Below are 22,005 nucleotides of genomic sequence, written 5' to 3'. Positions count from 1 at the left end.
CGGATGGCAGCTTAGACAGGGGAATGAAATGTGCCGCCTTGGAGAAGCGGTCGACGATGGTAAGTACAACAGTGTTCCCCTCCGAAGGCGGCAGGCCTGTGATGAAGTCCACCGCGATGTGGGACCATGGCCGGTGGGGAATGGGCAGGGGACGGAGCAGGCCGGCAGGAGCCTGATGGGAAGCCTTACTCCGGGCGCAGACAGAACAGGCGGAAACAAACAGCTTGGTGTCTGCAGCCATCGAGGGCCACCAAAAACGTTGTTGTATGAGGGTCAGAGTCCGATGGGAACCAGGGTGGCACGAAATCCTGGAGGAATGCCCCCACTGGGGAACTGAGGATCTGGCAGCTGGAGGAACAAACAGACGGTTGGGTGGACACCCATGAGGAACTGGTTGGTCCTTCTGGGCTCCCTGGACCACTCCCTCGATCTCCCACCCAGCTGCTCCGACCACACAGGAGGAAGGCAAGATGGTACTCCCCGCAGAATCCTCCACCGGAGGGGCGAACTGACGGGACAAGGCATCCGGTTTGATGTTCCTGGTGCCGGGTCTGAAGGTGAGAGTGAAGTTAAAACGTCCCAGGAACAAGGCCCACCGAGCCTGGCGTGAGTTAAGCCTACGGGCAGAGCGGAGGTATGAGAGATTCTTATGGTCAGACCAGACTATAAATGGGTGAATAGAGCCCTCAAGCCAGTGCCTCCACTCCTGGAGGGCCAGGACGACCGCTAATAGCTCCCGGTTTCCAACATCATAATTTTTCTCTGCAGAGGAGAGCTGGCGGGAAAAAAAAGGCACAGGGGTGCAGCTTCTGGTCGGAGGCGGTTCGCTGGGAAAGAACCGCCCCCACACCGGAGTCCGAAGCATCCACCTCCACCACGAACTGAACTGCAGAGTCAGGATGTATTAGTACAGGTGCAGAGGAAAACAAAAATTTCAGTCTCGAAAACGCCGCCTCTGCTGCCGTTGACCATTCGAAAGGGATCTTGACTGAAGTCAACTTGGTCAGAGGTGTGGCAACTTTGCTATAGTCCCGGATAAATCTACGGTAAAAATTTGCAAATCCTAAAAACCTCTGAAGTTGCTTCCTAGATGTAGGAGTGGGCCATTCGGCCACTGCCTGAACCTTGGCAGGGTCGGTCTTAATTTGTCCCTTCTCCACAATAAAACCCAGAAAACTTACCGATGGAACATGAAATGTACATTTTTCTGCCTTAACATATAGCTTGTTCTCCAGTAGTCTCTTCAGCACCAGTGCAACGTGCTGAACATGTTCCTTGATATTGCGTGAGAAAATCAAAATGTCATCCAGATAAACAAAAACAAATCTATTCAACATATCCCGCAATACATCATTAATAAGTGTTTGGAAAACAGCAGGTGCGTTTGTGAGACCGAAAGGCATAACCAGATACTCGAAATGTCCTAAAGGAGTGTTAAAACCGGTCTTCCACTCATCCCCCTCCTTGACTCTGACCAAATGATATGCATTACGAAGATCCAATTTTGTGAAGATGGTCGCTTCGTGTAAGGGCCCGAAGGCTGAGTCAATCAGAGGGAGGGGATATTTATTCTTGATAGTTATGTCGTTTAAGCCTCGATAGTCAATACAGGGGCGGAGCGACTTGTCCTTCTTGGCTACGAAGAAGAAGCCAGCTCCCATTGGTGAAGAGGAGGGTCGAATGAGACCGGTCTTGAGAGAATCCGTGATATATGCCTCCATGGCATCTCTCTCCGGTTTGGACAAATTGTACAGTTTACTGGACGGATAGGGGGCACCAGAAAGCAAATTGATACTGCAATCATAGGGTCTATGAGGGGGAAGGGACAAGGCATGATCCTTATTAAATACATCTTGGAGATGATGATAAACAGAGGGAACAGAGGTAAGATCGACCGGCTTGGGTGGAGATGGTGTGGTCGCTCCTCTGGAGGGAATGGCAGAATGTAAACAATGGGAGTGACAAAAAAGACTCCAATTGGTTATGGAGGAGGTAGACCAGTCAATGTGTGGGTTATGGAGTTTTAGCCAGGGGAGACCTAACACTAGCGGAGACGTGGGAGATGGGATAATGTAAAGGGATATAATTTCGTGATGGTTACCGGAGAGTAGTAGTGACATGGAAACAGTGCGGTGAGTGACACGAGCCAGGAGCCTACCATCAAGTGCAAACACATCCTTAGGCTGAGGAAGGGGCTCAGAAGGAATGTTGGATTGAATAATAAAGTCAGAGTCAATAAAATTGTCATCTGCACCGGAGTCAATAAGGACGGACAGGGGTAAGGAAACCTGCGACCATGAAACGGTGCCCTTAAGTAGCAGGCGAGGAGGAGACAACATAACAGATGAGTGGCTCACCAGCGCTCCTCCTGTGGCTGATGAGCCCCCCCTTTTGGCAAAACAGGGCAATGAGCCATCTGATGATCCCCCTGACCACAGTACATGCAGAGCCTCTGGAGGCGACGACGCTGACGTTCCGTCTGAGTGAGCCTCATCCGCCCCAGTTGCATGGGCTCCTCGGGGCAGAGAGGAGAAGAGGTTGTCCGCGGAGGAGTCCCGTGGGGAGGAGATGGCGGACGAGAAGATTCCGGAGAACCCCGATGGTGAGAGCTCATTGTCTGTCTCACGGGAGGTGCGTGTCTCTCTCTCTCTGATCTCTCCCTACGTCTCTCACGGAGCCGACTATCTAAGCGAATGGCTAAAGAAATTAAGTCATCCAGAGAGGCGGTCTCGTCCCGAACCGCTAATTCATCCCTTAACTCCTCCCGCAAACCCCGGAGGAAAACCGCCTGTAGGGCTCACTCATCCCACCCGCTCTCGATTGCGAGAATGCGGAAATCGATGGAATGAGTCGCGACTGAATTCTGTCCTTGGCGTAGCGAAAGGAGCCGACTACTAGCCTCCTTGCTACGTAGGGGATGGTCGAAGACCCTGAGAAATTCGGCGGAGAATGACTGAAAGGAATCGCAGATGGGTGAGTTAGCGTGTGAAATGGCAACAGACCAAGCCGCGGCGCGCTCCGACAGGAGACTCATTACAAAGGCGGTCCGCGACTGGTCTGAGGAATATGTGAGTGGTTGCTGATCAAAAACAAGACTGCACTGGTGAAGAAACTGTCTACATGACCCTAATTCTCCTGAATACCTGACGGGCGTGGGGATGAAGGGTTCCCGGGGTTGTGCAGAATGAGCGATGGGAAGTGGTGGTGGTGCTGGAACTGGAGCTGGAACCGGAGCTGGAGTGTGGACGGGAACCGTCGTCGTGGCGAGGTGAGTAGACAGCTGGTCCAAGCGGCCACCGACTTGTGCCATATTGGAGGAGAGATTCTGGAGCGCCTCCATAATCTCTTTTAGAGCTGTCTCGTGCTGACCCATGCGAACTCCTTGGTTCGAAAGAGCCTGTTTAACTTTCTCAGCATCTGCGGGGTCCATTTTGGCCAGTTAATTCTGTTACGGGGGGTTCTTTGTTGGACCCCAAAGCAGACACTGAGAATAGTTACAATGTTAATGAAAAGTTTATTTCCACCAAAAACAAAAACGGGCAGGCTGTGGAGGCAGGGTGCTGGCTGGCCAAACTATCCACCGGACAACAAGCACGAGGGAAAACAAAAACTGAAGAGCAGCAACAAGGCACACCGAGGAGTCTGTGTAGGAAAAGAAAATAAAACGGGTTAAATGCAAAACACACAAAGAAAACGAGAAGCAAGAATCCACGGTTGGCATCGCTTTACGCTACCGGACTAGACGGAATTAACTGGCAGAGTAGTGGAGTCAGGACCAGGCTTTTATGGAGGGGATGATGGGTGAATGATTGCAGGTGTGCCTTGTTAGCTGCAGCCAGCCACACCCCCTGCCACACACACCACCTGCAGGATCAGAACAGAAGGGGGAGACAAACACAACACACCAACACCAGAATCACCACAGAAGGTGCTGAAGTCCCTGCCTCCTCGGCACCAGTGGAGAGGGTTTTTAGTAGAGGTGGCATCATAATGACACCCCATCGTGCACATTTAGGTCACAGAATGTTGCAGTCTCTGAAATTTCTAAAATGCAACCAAACTCTACTTTGTGAAAGACCACAAAAATGTGGACTTCAATGTCCATGTCATGTTTATCATTCATGGTGCGCATGGACTTAAATGTTTCAGCACTGCAGTTTGTTCTGGTTTGACATATGTCATCATTTTTGAAACTGCTTGCACAAAAAAATGTACTGTATTAGATGGATGGTAAATCATTTAGTACAGTGTTAAATAAAGATGGTTAAGTTGATTTCAGCTTCTTAGTGTTTGTATTTGTTTGCTTATAAAAAACAAAGGAAAATTCCCACATGAAATTCATCTCTGCAGTGCCTTTTGATTATTTTATCAAATATACAGACATATAATATAGGTCAACAAAAGAGGTGAATGAACAAGAATCTTTGTTTTCTGTGGGTGATTTTATGGGAATGTGGATTATTTACAGATCTATTTGAGGGGTGCCTATGGTTTGCATGTTCAACATTTTATCATAAGTGTGTCATGCAGTGTGGGACACTGGACTGGCCTTGGTCTTGACTCGGTCTCGCCCTGCCTCGGTCTTGGTCTTGTCTCGGTCTCGACCCCTCAAAGTCTTGGTATTGTCTTGGTCTTGATACACTGTGGTCTTGGTCATGTCTTGGTCTCGGTTTAGGTGGTCTTGACTACAACACTGCATGAGAGCCATCAAAAAATGGATGAGAAAATATCCAGAAGAAGGGCGACCCGACCATTTTTTCTTCTGCTACAATTAAGTCTAAACAGGAATGACTTCCAGTTCAACGGAAAATATTACCATCAAGTGAAAGGCATGGTTATGCGCTGTTGCACAAACAGAGCTTCCACCCAAAACATGTCTTCCCAGGAATCGTCAAATCTCAATTATTGTGTGAGGGCACACAATCTTGCTCTAAGAGTGGTGAGAGAATCAACTCACTGCAATCAGGTGTGTGTGGCACTGATGGCGGTGATTGAGCCCAGGTGTTGGGAGCCTTCATATACCCTGAGTCTCCAGTGCCCTGTGCTGACTCATTGTCTCACCTTCAGAGGCAGTGAGAGCTTCTCCCCGTTGTCAGTGTGTCTGAAAACACACCACTAAGAATTGTGCCTGTAGTTTTCTCTGTGAATAAGTTGGTGCTGAAGAGTTTGCTGTGACTCCAGCCTTTGCCTTTCATTTAGAGTTTTCTGGGTCTCCTGGACAATTTTAGGTTTTAGTCAGCTGCTTGGCAGTGGTGGTTTTGTTAATCATTTGTGGTGCATTGTTTCTTTAAGGAAGCCTGTAGTGGCTCTATACAATTTTGGTGTTTTGTTTTTCCCCCATTTCCAATCTATCGCTACTGCGATTTTTGTGGTTATCCCCTTGGGATAGCTGAGAGAAACCCCTGGGTCTGCACCTGTGTCCCACTACCCCCCCTCCTTTCCTGACATATTGAGATTCAACAGGATTTGTTCCAGACAGGAAGATCGAGTTGAGGCAGAAAAAACCCTCTTTCAGACATTAAGGCAGAGGGGCTACTACAGGTCCCTTTTTCGGAGAATAAACAACCAGTTCCACCAGGACCCAGAGACCACAAGGACTCCAAGGGAAGAAGAACAATAAATCATCCCCTTGATCTCAGTCTACTCCAAATTTACCAGACAGGCCAACTACAGAATCAAAAGGAATTTCCAAGAGACGTTAGCAAACACCCCACTGGGAGATCATTAAAAGTAAAGTAATATCGGCCTATAGAAAAAAAAAAGATATACTAGTCAGGGCCAAACTTACATCACCGATGTCCAGACAGACAAAGGGACCTCAACGTGGCCAAAAACCAAACAACAGGAGCAGTTTACCCACTACCACAAAATATCTCCATGACACACTCCAACTCTGTATATCATACAGTGTCAAAAATGTCACATGCAGTATGTGGGGGAAACACGTAGCTCCTTAAAAACCCGACTCTCCCATCATAAGTCCAGCATTATGCCTGACTGCAAAGCCAACACTCACCTGATCCGACTCTCCCATCATAAGTCCAGCATTATGCCTGACTGCAAAGCCAACACTCACCTGATCCGACTCTCCCATCATAAGTCCAGCATTATGCCTGACTGCAAAGCCAACACTCACCTGATCCAACACTTTCAGACACAGGGTAAGAAATTTCTTCATGATGCATTTCAGGGACTCTGTCCCCTTATCCCCCTTTGCTGGCCAGAGTGTACCTGTGCGACTGGCCCTCCTCAATGTGAGGTCCCTTTCTAACAAATCTTTTCTACTGAACAACCTCATTTCTTCATCTAATTTAGATTTTCTATTCCGCGTTGACGCGGACCGCAAGCGCTGTGATTGATCCGCTCAGAACATAATTTCTGGGAGTTGCTTTTTCCGGTCTTTCTTCCTACACCGCCATTTTTAAAGTTCTTGTGGACCGGTAGCAGCAATGGACCAACTGGAGGAACGACTCATCGAGGAGGTCAGAAAGTACGACCACCTTTACAATACCTCTTCTAAGAACTACAAAGACTGCCAAATGACAAACAACTCATGGTGAGAAATCGCCCAAAACACGGGGCTGGAGGTTGCGGAGTGCACAAAAAGATGGAAGAACCTGCGGAAAAAACTTGCAACAAAAAGTGGCGACCCAGGCGGCCAAAAAGTCCCTGCTTTTTATCATTTTTAACATGGCTGACACCGCGAAACAGAGTCACACTACGAGGCAAAGGTATGTGTTTTCTGTTACTACTGTGTGACGGTCCCCTGACTGTTTATAAATCATGTCCTGTGTTCTTTTGTAACAGGTACCTGGGAGGCGGAGTGCCACTGATGATAGTTGCGAGCACCTGGGCCCGGTGCTCTCTAACTATATAACCCCGCCTACCTGGAGCATGGCGCTCTCTCCTTTTGATGCCTTTGTTGCTTTGTTTGCGGACACACATCTTCTTTTCACATTACAGCTACACTCATGCATACACCCACCCACACTACTGACTTTACTGATAATCACACCTCATTGTAACTTTTGGTTTAAGTTTTGATTGATTTATTATCCTTTGTTAAAATAAATCATTAGTTGAACTGCTGTTTGCCAATCTTTTGTCCAGGTCGTGACAAATGCTACATCATCGGTTATGTGTGTGCTTATGTGTAACGTAAAACATTAACAACATGTAATATTGACTACTGGTTTTAAACAAACACATTGACTAATCAAGCATCCACTCTTTCATTAAAAACAGACGTCGTGCAGTTCGTCAGACAGCGACAAGGCCTCTACCACAGCCACACCGGATTTGCCAGCTCCCCCTGCAACTCCTAGCAGGCCACCAGCTTTTGCCACAGTGGAGTCCCCGGTGTCTCTGCCCAAAAGGAAGAGGGACCAGCAGGACGAGCAGTTGGCAAAGCAGATGGCAAACATGGAAGACCGTAGGGTGGAGCTACAGCAGCAGCTACTGCAGGGGGTGCTCCAGGTTCGGGCAAACGGTGGCCGACTTGCTTCTGAGGGTGCCAGAGGACCAGAGACCTGATGTGATGTACAAAGTCCATGGGCTGATACATGACAATAGACTGTAAAAGAGCCCACAGCTTTGAACTTTGTATTGTATATAGTTTTTTTTGTAAATATTTGAAGTGTGTGTTGTATTTTTTTGGGTGCACTTTGCCCTTATTTTTTTAAATTATACCTTTTTATATTTATACTGTTTATATTACAATAAAGCACACAGGTTTGTTTTCAAACAGTTGTTCTGATATTTATTTTCAGCACACACTGCACAACACATGCACAGTTTCCACACAATGTATAGGTCATTTACATCACTGATGGAACACAGCCCGCAAACATCACTGATTGAGTGTGCCTCGAGACACCATCTCGTTTTGCCATGGCACGGTTCCTTGAGGTGAATGAAAGAAAGCCATCAGGTCATTCCGAATAGCCAATGCCGCTCTGGTGGAACGGGCCCTGGACATCAGTGTGGGATCCATAGATTCGACGAAGTTCGAGTCATTGGCCACCACTTTTCTCCACTCGCCAGGCTGCACTGATCCACAACTGTCAGTGTCCACAAAATGCGGCGGGATGTATCTGCTGTCTGGGGGCCTCACCTCATCTGTGTAGGTGAGATAGTTGTGTAGGACCACACAGGCTTTGACGACATCCACAGCTTTTTCAGGCCGAAACTCTATTGGTCTCCCAAGAATTCTCCACCGCACAGCCATGATGCCGAATGTATTTTTAATTACCCGCTTGGCCCTGGAGTGGTGGTAGTTGTAGACCTGCTTGTCCATGGTCATGCCTACCTACTCCTGTATAGGAAGTCATAACGTACTGTTTAACTTCAATGGTATATACATATAACACATTATTAGAGCTGCATATATATAGATAGATAACTAGATATATGTAGGTAATACTTGACTGGAAAGGGACGCATCAAGTTGCAGTGCAGGGGAAAGGCAGCATCAGCAATGATGACATCATTGATCTGGACTCCAGTTCCTGGAAGTTCAGATGGTGGGGGCAGATTGAGTTTGTGGTCGACCCAAACTTGTTCTCTTTGAAAATGCCACCATCGCTCTCTCTTCCATATCCTCCCACGTCCACCATTGTGAAATTGTATCTGTAAAGGACATCAATGTTGTTAATGTTGTTGTTTTTTTCCTGTGGAATTGTACACAGGTATTACATGGACCCATAGATCAAACATGTCTTAAATTATTTAGCTCGATAGGAATTACCTGGAATCGCATGTTGCCATCAGCACAATGGAGTGAGGCCCTTTGTAGTTGAAGTAGTCGCTTCCTGCATTTGGCGGTGCGTTTATGGTAACGTGTTTACCATCGAGACTTCCAATGCAGTTTGGGAAGTTCCACAGCCGCCAGTAATCTACTGCCATTGTTTGGTTGAAGGACATGGCCAAAACTCGGGCTGAAGCGCTGTCTACAATGCTCCCAAACTAAATGTTAATTTTGTCCCCGAATTCTCTTTACTTTTATCTTTCAATGTCTTAAACTAGGGGTGTAACGATTCGTTTTAACAACGATTCGATTCGTATCACGATTCGTAGTTGCCAATATGATTCAAGGACGATATTGGTTAATTTAGAACGATACGATTCAGCGACTTGAAATCGATTCAGTATCTTTTTAGCCAAAAATTCAACTGACTGAAATAAATACCTGATTACTGGACAGTGCAGGTGAAGTTTCCTAGATTCCTGTTGTTTCTTGGAAGGGAATCAGGTAAAAATTATCGATATAAACATTTTTATTAAGGAATGGATGTCACTTAACTTCCTTCAATTAAACTCAAATAAAACCGAAATTATCTCCAGTCCCGACCAGCTAGCAGGTAAACCCCAATCATTTCTTGGTCCCCTGGCAGCCAATATTAAAACAACAGCTAAAAATCGATCCCCATCTAATCTTCAAAACATATGTTAATAAAATTATTAAATCTTGCTACTTCCATCTAATATTTATAAAATCAAATCGGTTCTATCCCTCTCTGATTTAGAAAAGGTAATACATGCCTTTGTTTTCTCCCGTCTGGATTATTGCAACGCCCTGTATACATGCCTCAGCCAAACTGTGGTAACTTGTTTGCAGCTTGTTCAGAACACTGCTGCTCGTATTTAAAAAAATACAAACTGTAGGTTTCATATCACGCCAATTCTTGCATTCTTCATTGGTTACCAATTAAATTCAGGATTGATTTTAAGATTCTTCTAATAACTTTTAAAGCCCAACATGGGCTGGCCCCAAACTACATTTTGTAAACTACATTATACTCCTTATAATACTGGTCGTAACCAGCCTGTCCTTGTTGGCTGTCCCTAGGTCAAGGCTGGCTACTCAGGGTGACTGGGCTTTTTCAGTCAGGGCCCAGAGCCTCTGGAACTCCCTGGCGGATGAAATTAGGCTCACAAACTCAATACCGATCTTTAAATCACTGGTCAAAACTTATTTTTACAAGAAACCATTTCTAACATGTGACTTGTAATTACACACTTTCACTACAATAATCAGACTTATAGAGTTCACAAATGATGTTCTGAGCTCTCTCTCCTGACCCCACCACCCCATCTCACTCTCTATCCTACTCCCTCATTGCCACCCACCTCCTCTCTTCTCCATTTTTCTCCACTCACCCCCTCTCTTCTCCATTTTTCTCCACTCACCCCAACTAGTCGAGGCAGATGGCCACCCACACTGAGTCTGGTTCTGCCAGAGTTTTCTCCCAGTTAAAGAGGGAGTTTTTCCTCTCCACAGTCACCAAAGGGCTTGCTCATTGTGGGAACTGTTGGGTTTAAATATAACAGATTCTGACTCTGCTACCAATGAGAGTAGGTATTTAGTTAAATCTTGTTTAAAAATAAATAAACACAATAACAAAGGCAAAGAGGTAATGACATCTGATCTACTGAGTGGGCCACTTGGCTTTCATAGCACTGCCATACAAGCCAGTAGCCAGTCCGATTTTCCTTTAGCCTAGGCTGAAACACTTGATTACACCAAGGTACAATTGGATATTATTTTCATTACAACAGCCAGTCTTACAGAGCTCAAATGTGATGGTTAAATTGCCCTGTGGCCCAAATAATTGAACTGAATTGAATACATTTTATTATAATTTATTCTTCTTCTAGCCATGGATTTTATTATTTTTCTTGTGAAGCACTTTGTAACTTTGTTTAGATAAGTGCTATACAAATACAGTTATTATAAATGTCAAAATACAATGCAGTCATGTAACATGATTATTATAACCAAAATAAAATGTGGAAATACATTTTTGCAATGCTCTTATCTCTTTCTGTCTTTGTCACAGTGATGGATGATGATGGAGGAGCTGGAGAGAGCATTGCAAAGCATATCACCCACCAAAGAACTGGTTGAGTGTTGTAAGTAAATTTACAGGGGGACACAACAAAATCACAAAATTAGATACAAATGATGACTCAGGGTCATAACAGTACCCATTGGATTAATAAGACAGCAGGTGAATTAATATTTTACTGATTTTTCCTTTTAGTAAGGCTGATTGTGTCATGTTTTTAATGATATATTGTCTGTAGTGCCATCTGCCTCACTATCCAGACCACCTGCTGACATTGAAAGAAAACTGTGCGAGCCACAAGTAGATGGTTAATGTAACTTATTTCTCCATCTTCTATAAATTCATGTTTTACCATAATTATCTTATGCACTGTAGTAATATCAGTGGTGTATCAATCATGTATTAAAAAATACATTTTATTATGTGGTTGTCTGTTCACCTTAGCCACCTCCTCATCTACAGTGAGAAGACCTGTGCCTGTTACTTGGCCCCGAAAACATTTTTATTTATGATACAATCTCTGATAATAAAATGTGTGAAAATGACTACAACTCACTAATTGTCTTTTTTGTAATCCACATTCTCTCAGCTGAGTCATCTGCTTTTACACATAAACCAGATCGGGATGTAAACAGTTGGACCTGTTCTCATCATCAGAAGGTGTGGATGAGGACAGAGCTCCGATCTCTGGGATTGTGGCCCAGGTTCCACCATAGAATCAAGCCAGGAAAAGCTATTTCATTGTGGCGTCTCCCTCCTCAGGCAGAACTCATTGACTCTGTGTCAACGGTTCCATACTGCAATTTCTTTCAGCTCTATTCATCTTTTATTTGGAAGCCTGAGAGTGGAATGATGGTGCGACTGAGAAATAATTATATACTCCCATGCCTTCATGGTTGTTCAAACCCAGATGTAGTCTCAGCTGGTGTAGGTAGGCCTAGAATGATTGTTGGCACCAGTGGACAGTATTACATCTTTGCGTTGCGCCTTTTTCTGCAGGATGTGCAAGAGGATCTGGTTTGCTGATAGTCCTCGGTGGCTGGATAAACTGCCAAAGCGTTTCACAAACATTGTCTCAGCATTCCTGACATACAAGACAGCCATTTGCAAGTCTGTGCTTCATGAGCTGAGGCGCACAGGCAAGTCACCATCAGACATGGTGAACCAGGTGAATGAGTTTATGCACCTGTTTGCTGTTTTTCCCTTTCAGTTCCAGACCCTACTATTATTTTGGGTTGTTTCAATAAAATATTCTTTGTTGATAAAGACACATGTCTCTTCCTCTTAACAGTAAGAACTCGTGTAATTGATTGTTGTACAGAGAAGGACTTTGAAACTATAGATCTGTGGTGCCAATCCCCCCAGGTGGCTTTGTTGTGCAAACCAAATTAATCCATGTAGTGCCCCCACCACACAGCCATGGATGGTGATTCAGTTGAGCAAACCATGTGCAAAACACTGAAACCATTTGGAAATGCAGCTGGAAGTGCAGTGACATTTATAATTTAGCTTTATCTATGAAAGGTAGGAAAATAAGAGAGAGAAAAAAATACCCCTCACTATGCCAATTACGTTATGTAAGGATGGATGTGATGGCTTCCACAGTTTCAACCAACTTTCATTTTTGTCCATTTAGAAGTCTGAACAAGTTGCACAAACGTTCTTCCCCCTGGGTTATTGTGTGAGGATGACAATAACAGTGTCAATCAAATCCAAATGTTGATGTAGACCCACAAAGGTCTGCTGCCTCATCTACCCCATTGCATATATTAACAATTTAATCCTTTCATCATTAAAGACAAAGTTTTTGTGACACAAATCAAAAAGTTGGCAACCAAGCCCAACCCAGAGGATTCTCTCTCCCTTTAGAAAAACTTTTTGCCGGTTATTAATATTTGCCACATGTCTACATTGATAGATAGATTGGACCATGTTCTCATTGTGGAGAAGCAGCAGCTTTTTTTTTGTTTGTTTTTGTAAGCAAAATGTACACAAAAAGGGAACACTTCAGATCTTGATGAAGAAATTATATTATTCAAGTTGAAAATCTACTGATGTACAATGTATAACATGTTTGAGAACAAAATTACATAAGAATGGTCAGTGAAAACCACAATCATCAATGGTCTGAAGTAAAAAATTTAAATCACAACTGGTCCAACTAGCGTGAATTTCAACACGGCAACTCATATTGTGACTCAGTAGTGTGTGTGTGGGCTCCGCCTGTCTTTATGCACACACTTCGGCATGCTCCTGATGAGTCGGTGGATGGTGTCCTGGGGCTTCACCTCCCAGAGCTGGATCCTCCATCCTGGAGGAGCTGCACTACCTGTGCAACCTGATTGGGCTGCAGGTAAGAACACAAGCAGAACACAAAACTAGAGAAGAATCAGTCAGGAGGGATAAGTAGAGAGCAGTTGTCTGTAGCCACCACATATAAAACCATTCCCTTTTTGGAGGTTGTCTTACTTTTGCCTCCATTGCACCTGTTGTCACTTTCATTTGCACCAAAGCAGGTGAAAGTGATTCACAATCACTTGTGATTCCTAAATGGACAGATTGATATTCCTGAAGTTTAACTGGTTTGCTGTAGTGCTGTGACAATTAAGTGTTCATTTTTCTGAGCAGTGTATATATTGGAACTGGTTTCAGCAGGACTGTTAGCTGCTTCGCTTTGAATTGCCAGCAATGTCCACATGGACACATTTCAGGTTGCCATAAATTCTGGGGTTAGTGAGTGTTGTTGAGGATTAATAATGCTCAGGTCACTGTTCACCAAAAACATGAGTGATCAATGAACATGCTCAGTGGTGTTTGGGTAGTGGCAGACACCCTGTTAGTATGTTCATGGCCAAGTCCACCTGGAGCTCCAGTGACACACTTTCACACACTTGGTATCAGACAGAATGTATAATCTTCAATTATACACATACTCTCACCTGCAACTTTATTAGGCACACCTGTTCAATTGCTTGTTAGGACAAATATCTAATCAGCCAATGACATGGCAGCAACTCAATGCATTTAGGCATCTAGACGTGGTGAAGACGACTTGCTGAAGCTCAAACTGAGCATCACAATGGGGAAGAAAGGGCATTTAAGTGACTTTGAACCTGGCATGGTTGTTCAAAAGCCATCCTGGTACTAGCAAGGTGTACCTAATTAAGTGGCTGGTGAGTGTATGTGTTGGAGGTTTTGGCAATCATGGCCCATCACATTCTACCATCATTCCCTTTAAATCATCAGATCTCTGCTCATCGTGATGCACTGGTTTAGGTAATCCTGTCAAGAGATTTTCTCAAAGGAAACATATTACTTCTGGGATTTTCAAGTATGAATACTCAGATATTTCCCCAAGATCAGATGTTGAGTCCTCTGAAGCTGAGTCCACATGTTGAAGATCAAACACTTGTCATGTTTTCCATGCATAATAGTATGCAATTTAATTTGATCTTTTTTTATAATTAAAGTGAAAAGGCAGTGCAGTCGTTTTTCCCCCGCTATCTGCAATGGTTATGGAAGAAGAAAGCAGGAGCCATACTGAGGGAGTTACAGTTTGAGCAGAGATGTGTTAATTCATCTAGGATACTTTTTGTCATGTGTGAACATGCTAGGATTGCAAAAGAAACTGTAGAATAATTATTCAAAATGATCAGTTTGATATGCACTCTGGCTACTTAACAACAATCTGACTTGTACAAAGGGCCGGTGCACACTATCGGAGAATCATGCCTAATTAAGACCCTTCCTACTTTCACAGGGGGTGTGTTCCTGATTAGAGGCCACTCAGAGCCAATTATCTACCCGAATAATCTTGAAGTGTGAGGGGTTTACAAAATAATCTTAATGCTACTGATTGAGTCAAAACCTCTGCAATTGCAAATAAATCTTTACCATAATTAGTAAACCCGTAAGCGTATCTAAAAGGGTGTTGCATACTTGTATGACAGAAAAACAAGAATACATTTCCAACCCACCTGCAGCTCACGGTAAAGCTTATTCAGACTTCATAGCCATGGCTTTATCCATAATCTTTTCGTTTTTTTTGTTTTTCGCTGCAAAACAGTACAAAAGCGTGCAAGATGACAATGTTGATCCTCCTCCGGATGTGTTTTTCTTCTGAGGTCACGTTTGATCATGTGAGTGAGATTCCAAGCCTCTGAAATTGTTCCTATTTGTGGCAAGTGTGTGGTGTGACGTTCTGGCCAAATTGTCTAGTATGATGATTATAATATTAATAATAGAATAAATCTGTCATTATGTAGCTGTGTGTCCCGGTTGTCAGTTGATTACACTGGTTGTGCGCAGTTCAGCCCAAGGCTACTACTGGCACCACTATGTTCTTACACAGGGTTTCCTTTGAAAATGGATGTGTGTGTGTGAGTGAGTGAATGCTCGAGCGAGCGATTGAGAGACAATACTACCCATCATCTATATAACGACAGCCTTTTTGGGGTGTCTGGTATAACTACTATATTTCCTTGTATAAAGTAGTCCTGTACATTCAAATAAATAACAATTTTATACATCATGAAGCTGTGCATCTTCCACTTCACATTAAAATCCTTTAAAAAATGTAATTGATTCAGCCAACAGAATCGCTGGAGTGCTTTAATTTTGAAACAGGTAGGCTACAGGAAGTGTTGCAACGTTCGTGACATTCATTGTGGTGAAAGATCATTTTCTCTATCTATTCTGTTGTGAACTGTGCGCGGAACCCACACAATCTGTGAGACCTTTGAATCTCTAGAGGAGCAGCCTGGCTGAACCGAGGCTGTACTGCCGCCTGTGTGGCAACTCTAATCTGTTAACATGGGAGGTGCACATGAAAAGCAAGCTGTTCCAAGTTGCAGCCAGTGTGGCCCGGGCGTAACAGTGAATACAACAAAGTCAAATCTTTGTCTTTACCAAACCTAAAATGTCAAACATATCAAGCATGATTGAAATTATATTTTCGCAATAATGTACTACATTGCTTTATGCCAAAGAATTTGATGGTCAAACCACTGCACTTGCAGTTTTAAAATGTCCTGCTCCAGTTCCACCACCAAACCATTTAAGTAAATACTAAATAATAGTATTTTTGGTTTGGTTCTGTGGAGTTAGCATGTTCTCCCTGTCTGTGTCGGTTCTCTCGAGCTGCTAAAGTCATGCAGATGCAGGTTAAGTTAACTGGAGACTCTAAATTGGCTGTAAGAGTGAAAGTGTGTCTACTTCTGCGAAAGGTTTCTTACAGGAATTTTGCTCCTGTAAGGTGTCGACCTTAATATGTAAACTGCCTTGAGAAGATTTGTTATGACAGTTATAATTTGGCACTATGAAAATAAAACAGAATTACATCTGTTATCATCTGCTATTTAATTCTTTATTATAGAATATGTTATATTTTGACGTTACACTGGCATGACGTCTTTCCCAATGTCAGCTGGGATTTGCTCCAGCTTCCCAACGACTCTAAAAGGATAACACAATGGATGGATGAGTGGATAAACAACCAAACAATATACTTGCGAAAGCGAGTGCTGACCTTAACATCTGCTTTTGGTGCCAAATGATTCACTCTCCCTGATTGTAGAGCATAAATTGAGGGTGACATCATCACAGTGACAATAGAAATGGCTTGCATTTGGCTGAGGGAAATAATTTGTTGCCCAGCTGTGAAAGCATCTGGCCCACAGGCTCTAGTCACAGAGGACCTGCTCCAAACACAGCTCCCATCAGCCCTGGGTTCAGTCCCAGAGGTGAGCTGTGTGGCAAGATGTGGTAAGGCTCAGTGCTGACTCACCCAGAGACATCTGTGAAGTCCAAGAGATAGAAACTATTTTCCAGTGAAAGAAGTGGGGTTTTATAGATATACTTTTTCTGTCAAGCTCCATCTGCCCTCAAGGCTATTCTGCTGCCTTCCCAGAATGCCTCGAGCAAGCTGACAGACAAACTGTTGCAGAGTAAGCTTACCAATATACTACTCGAAATTTAGAATTTAAAGTTTTACCCGTTAAGTAGCTGACAATACAAACCTATGTACATATATTTTTTTATCAACTGTAATGAAGCAGAATAAGTAAAAAAGTATAACTTGTTAAATGAATGTGCTGAAGGGTACAAAGTCTTGACCATGTATCAATATTACACACAGATTTCTGATGATATTAACAACTGCAGGCCAGAACCATATAAGGCCATTACATAAGCATAAACCCCTATAGTACAACATAATAAATTGTAAAAAAATTAATTATTCTTTATTAACAACTAAACTGCAAACGAAATAATTGTCACACCGTGGTCCTGTCTGTGGTTTAGGCAGCAAAAAAGGTACTTTTAAGATATTGAATGATGGTAGTTTGTTGAATAGTAAATGTTTTATGCATAAAACAAGATCAGAATCTTTCCCTAACATCAAGCAAGTGCTGTTTTAGAGAGAACCATAAAACATGGTTACATAAATCAGTAGACCTGCTAAACAAGAAAAAATAATTCACTCGTAATTTAATTTGCCAGTTTCTAGGGAGACAGGTTTGCTAACACCAGCATGAGTCATATATCAATTTGGAAGGACTACATTAGAATCAAATGAACTGATTTGAAATCGCATGCACATCAGGGAAAGTTAAAGAGCTGAGTGGATTTTGAGATTGGAGAATGAAGTCTACACAGTAAAGGTCACTGGAGGGTGGAAACTGGAGGTGCGGGTAGGTGACATCAATCTGACAGCTGACAGAAGCAGAGAAAGAACAAGATTTACATTGTGACTGCAACAAGATGATCAGCTCACTGGGGTCTTGGTCAAAATCCAATTGAAATTATAAATAAACAGAGCCAGCATACAACTAAGCTTACTGTAAATGTGTCGTATTACAGTTGCTGACACGAGGCATGTGAGGAACAGGATATGTAAAGAAAAAAATAGAAACAGACAGAGTTTCTGCCATGAAAAGACCCAGCAAACAACTACAGGGGAAAGTCTGGCAGGCAGCGGTAAAGAGGCAGTGATGGTAATGTAAACAGATACAGGCAAAAGAAGAAGGAGTTCTATAAGAACAGGGGAGAATCAGATAAGTAAATATCCATTAAGAAAGTAGGAGCCATAGCAGTAATTGGATTTGTATGGTTAGGTCAATTAGGTGATAGTCATGTGTAGCTCAGTATAGCCTTCCTATTGCATTTATTTAAAAACTTTACCAGAAGCATGTTTGATATATGGTGCCGTGCCAATTTGAAGCAGGTCATTTCGGTCACACACGACGAATTACAGTGGAATTAAGTTACTAATCTTATCCTGTCACTAAATGAAACAAAGTGTTACATTGTTTAGACACTTTGCAACTACTGAATTTTGCCACTGCAAATACATTTGACCCCTCTCCTTCTGTGGAGAGTGTATTGTAGTGTTCTGTACAACACAGTGCACAGTACGCTCACTGCAAAGAGAACAGCCGGCTGCTGTGGACGTGGAGCGCATCTGCTCAACAGGGTGACCAGGAAAGAAAACTGTTCCACTCTGTTCAGATGTTTAACATCTGGACTGTTTGATGCTGCTGGTTCATGTCTAACAGTTTGTGTTCAAGTTCAGTGTTTGACAATGATATATTGAAACGCCCTCAGACACGAGTGCTGGTGGACTCAAATGCACGACTCAATATCAGGTAGTGAATATAAAAAAGGTTTATTTCTGGTCTGAAAGAGCACAAACAAAAAGCGCTCTCTTGGAGGATGAAAAAAGTAACAAAACAAAACACTTGCACAACTGTGAGTCAAACAAAAGTTCATAAACTTGAAAAAGCACAGAAACTTGGCAGCTAAACTCTCTTGGACAGAACAAGACGAACTGGCACAGGACAAAGGGAGACGAGGACTATTTATACCTGAGGAAGGGGAAAACAGGTGAAACCAATCAGGGGCGGGGAAGACGATCACCAAGGCGGGAAAATCACACAGAGGGAGGAAGTCAGGGTCTGAAACGAGAGGGAAAAGGTGAGTACAAAATAAAACAGGAAGTGCACGACGAGACAAGACATGAGTGAAGTTTACCTTAACACAGAGTGCTCAAAACACACAAGACTAAACATGAACTAAACACAGGCATGACATAACTTAAAACATGAATAAACTTAACATAACTGACGAGACGTTACATATATATATAATAATTTATTTATCATCCTCTGTTCACAATGTTAACAATTGGAAGGCACAAAACTATGAACAATTGAAAAGCTCAGAAATAATATTCAATCCACAAAACATCAATCCCATTGGAGCCTTGGCTCCAGGTCGATCAATGTGAAATCCTGTTGCCACAGAAACCCAGAAAAAACAAGAAGTGTCTGATTCAAGGTTTAACTGAGCCATCTCAAAAATCAAACCCATCATTTCACACCTTTTTTGGGAAAGTGCATCCCACACTATTTTTCTCTAGAATGGAAAACATCACATCACCCAGATCCTTGCTTCACTCCATTGGCTCCCTGTCCATTTAGGGAATTTGTTTTTAAGATTTTACTGATCACTTTCAAACCATCCTGGGGTCCGGCCCCAAGCTACATCAGAGGAAGGTTGACCCCTATTGTGCCAGGCTGTTCCAAAGTAGAGGCTGAAAATTAAAGGCGACTGTGTTATTGCCTCCAGGGTCCCCTGACTTTGAACAGATCTACCTGAGGAGTGACTTCTTTTAAATCCATTCTTCAAACCCATTTTAGACTTTAGACTTGCTTTCACGTGATGATGTCTTTTTATTGGTTTCTTATCACCTTTATTTTTTCAATAATTTTTATTGTGCATTTACTGCTTATTTCTGATTTGTTTTCATGTGACATAGTCCTTTATTTATTTATTTAATTGAACACTACCACCGTAATGTTGATGTCTGGCTTTCTTGTCACATTGCATCCTGCCGATTGTTATTTCTCTTGTGGTTGCTTTGTAAACTCTGTTTTTAAAGGTGCTATATGAATATTATAAGTGTATTATTATTATTTAGTTATTATTATTATGCTTTTATATTATAAAAACTAAATAATGTGTGTGAGATTGTCCAAAGTAATCACTTAAGATAATAAAGAAAATAAAAAAAGCTGCTCACAAAAGAAACATTTCTTGACCAATATAAAACCAACTAGCAGTTTATTTACTGATTAAAAAGCGATATACCAAATAAAATAAAAATACCAAGCATTAGTATTCCTCATCTGGAGAACACCGTAGGGAAGGTTTTTTTTCTCTCAAAATGAAACCACGATCCAATCCAAGCCAATGATATTTGGAAAGTGAAATGTAAACTGAATAAACTCCAGAAAAACGCACCTCTATTCCTCACCTCAAAATCCATTAATGGCTTTAACATGTCTTTGATGTAAATATATACTGTTGCTTATTATAATATTCAAAAATGAATGTGCAGAGCAAATTTGTACTCGACTGCAGCTTTGCATGTTCTCATCAATCACAAAGCTCTGCTTGTTTTCGGTTTTGCTACTGTAACTAAGTAGTCTGTGTTTATATAGTGCTTTTCTTGAGGTCAAGTTAAGTTTTTGTCCTGTCTCCATGTTTGTATTGTGATTTCCTGTTTTATATTGGAAAGTAACTCTCCTCTCGTTTCAGGACACTTGCCCTTCCTCATGTCCCTCGGTCTGATTGTCTTCCCCGATCCTGATTGTGCTCACCTGTTTCCCATTACCTCCATGTGTGCTTATAGTCTGCTTCTCCCTTTGTCCTGTGCCAGTGTGTCTTGTCCTCTCGTCAAGTGCCACCAGGCTTATCGCCACGTCACAGTCAGTGGTTCATAGTCACAGTCGCTTGCCTCGTTAAGAGTGTCTCTTGCCTAGTAGTTTTCATATCTCTCTTGGTTAGTGTAGTTTAGTTTAGTTACCTCTTGCTCTTGTCCCTCTTCGGAGGAGATCTATTTTGTAACTGTTTATAGCTTGTCTCTTTTAGGAGGAGATTTATTTTGTACCTTTTCATAGCTTTTTCCCTCTTCGGAGGAGATTTCAGTTAAGTGTTGTTTTTTGCTTATTCCCTCAGAAGGTAGGATTTTCATTTGTAATTTTGTAAGCATTCCCTCTTTTTCGAGGCGCCCTCTGTTTGCCAGTTTATTGTCTTGTGTTTGACGATTAAAGCCTGAACCTTGTCAGCTCTCTCCAAACTCTGCGTCCGAGTCCTCTCTCTGAGTCCTGTGCATGACATGTCTAGTCTTTTATGACCAGTCAAAGCACTTTACTGTACAGTTTTGCCATTCACACACACACACACACATATATAGTGCATCTATGTGCAGCACATTTTCTATCATACATGACTCACACACTGTCAGCACAGCCATCAGGGACAATTTGTGTTCAGTATCTCACCCAAGGACACATCTGTATGTGTTGGAGACCGAACCACCGATTCTTTGGTTAGTGCTCTGTTCTGTTCTACCTTCTGAGCCACAGTTGCCCCCGATGACTGATTAATACAGGCAGACATGTTGAAACCTAAATTATTTGTTCATATGTATAGTATATATGCATATTATATGACTAATAACATATTGTTAACATTTTACAAACCTTGATACTGATCACCAGCTCAACTTATACTTTAGCTCGGTATATTCAGCTTGCAATATACCAATAAATAACTGGATTCTCATATGATACCATTTATAATGTAAAGAAAACAAGGGGTATCTGAGGTCTGCTATGGTGAAGTGATTTGTGTGTCTGAACCTGTAAAGACTCAGCCATGGTGTTGACTGATAATTTGTCTCATCTCTTAGACAGAGGTAGGAAAAGGCTCTGTTTTTTTACACCACATCCTTATGATGAGATAACATGAGGCTCTCAGTCACTGCATTACTTGTCTTTCTCTGCAGTACTATTAATAAAATGACAATACTCATTTTCTCCCCAGACATTTTGTCCTGATATACAAAAGAAACCGCACAGAAATGCACAGGCATCAAAGGTTGAAGACAACCTCCCCCTTGAAAAGGCGTCTCAATACAAGAAAGACTGATAAAATGTGAACCTGTGTGGGAGTTCATGGAAATAAGACATAACTATGTCTGGCGTGATGAACAACTGAATCATAACAACATAAAGGGTATGTTTACTCCCATCCCATGACTGTGTGCACCACAAAGCACAATAACTGAGGTGAGAGAGCTCGTCCATCAGGT

The 22,005-nt window shown here is 42.6% G+C and overlaps 1 long non-coding RNA gene across 1 annotated transcript; it reads left to right on the top strand.

Moving 5' to 3' along the window:
* The first annotated feature begins 4,447 nt into the window (after positions 1-4,447).
* On the top strand, positions 4,448-7,088 carry LOC138405080 (uncharacterized). Its single transcript, XR_011238764.1, has 2 exons — positions 4,448-6,161; positions 6,316-7,088. It is a non-coding gene; the product is annotated as an uncharacterized lncRNA (long non-coding RNA).
* Positions 7,089-22,005: the final 14,917 nt, after the last annotated feature.

This window comes from Paralichthys olivaceus, chromosome 16 (genome assembly GCF_024713975.1).
Source record: "Paralichthys olivaceus isolate ysfri-2021 chromosome 16, ASM2471397v2, whole genome shotgun sequence".
Lineage (NCBI taxonomy): Eukaryota > Metazoa > Chordata > Actinopteri > Pleuronectiformes > Paralichthyidae > Paralichthys > Paralichthys olivaceus.
This window is presented reverse-complemented; position numbering and strand designations above follow the sequence as displayed.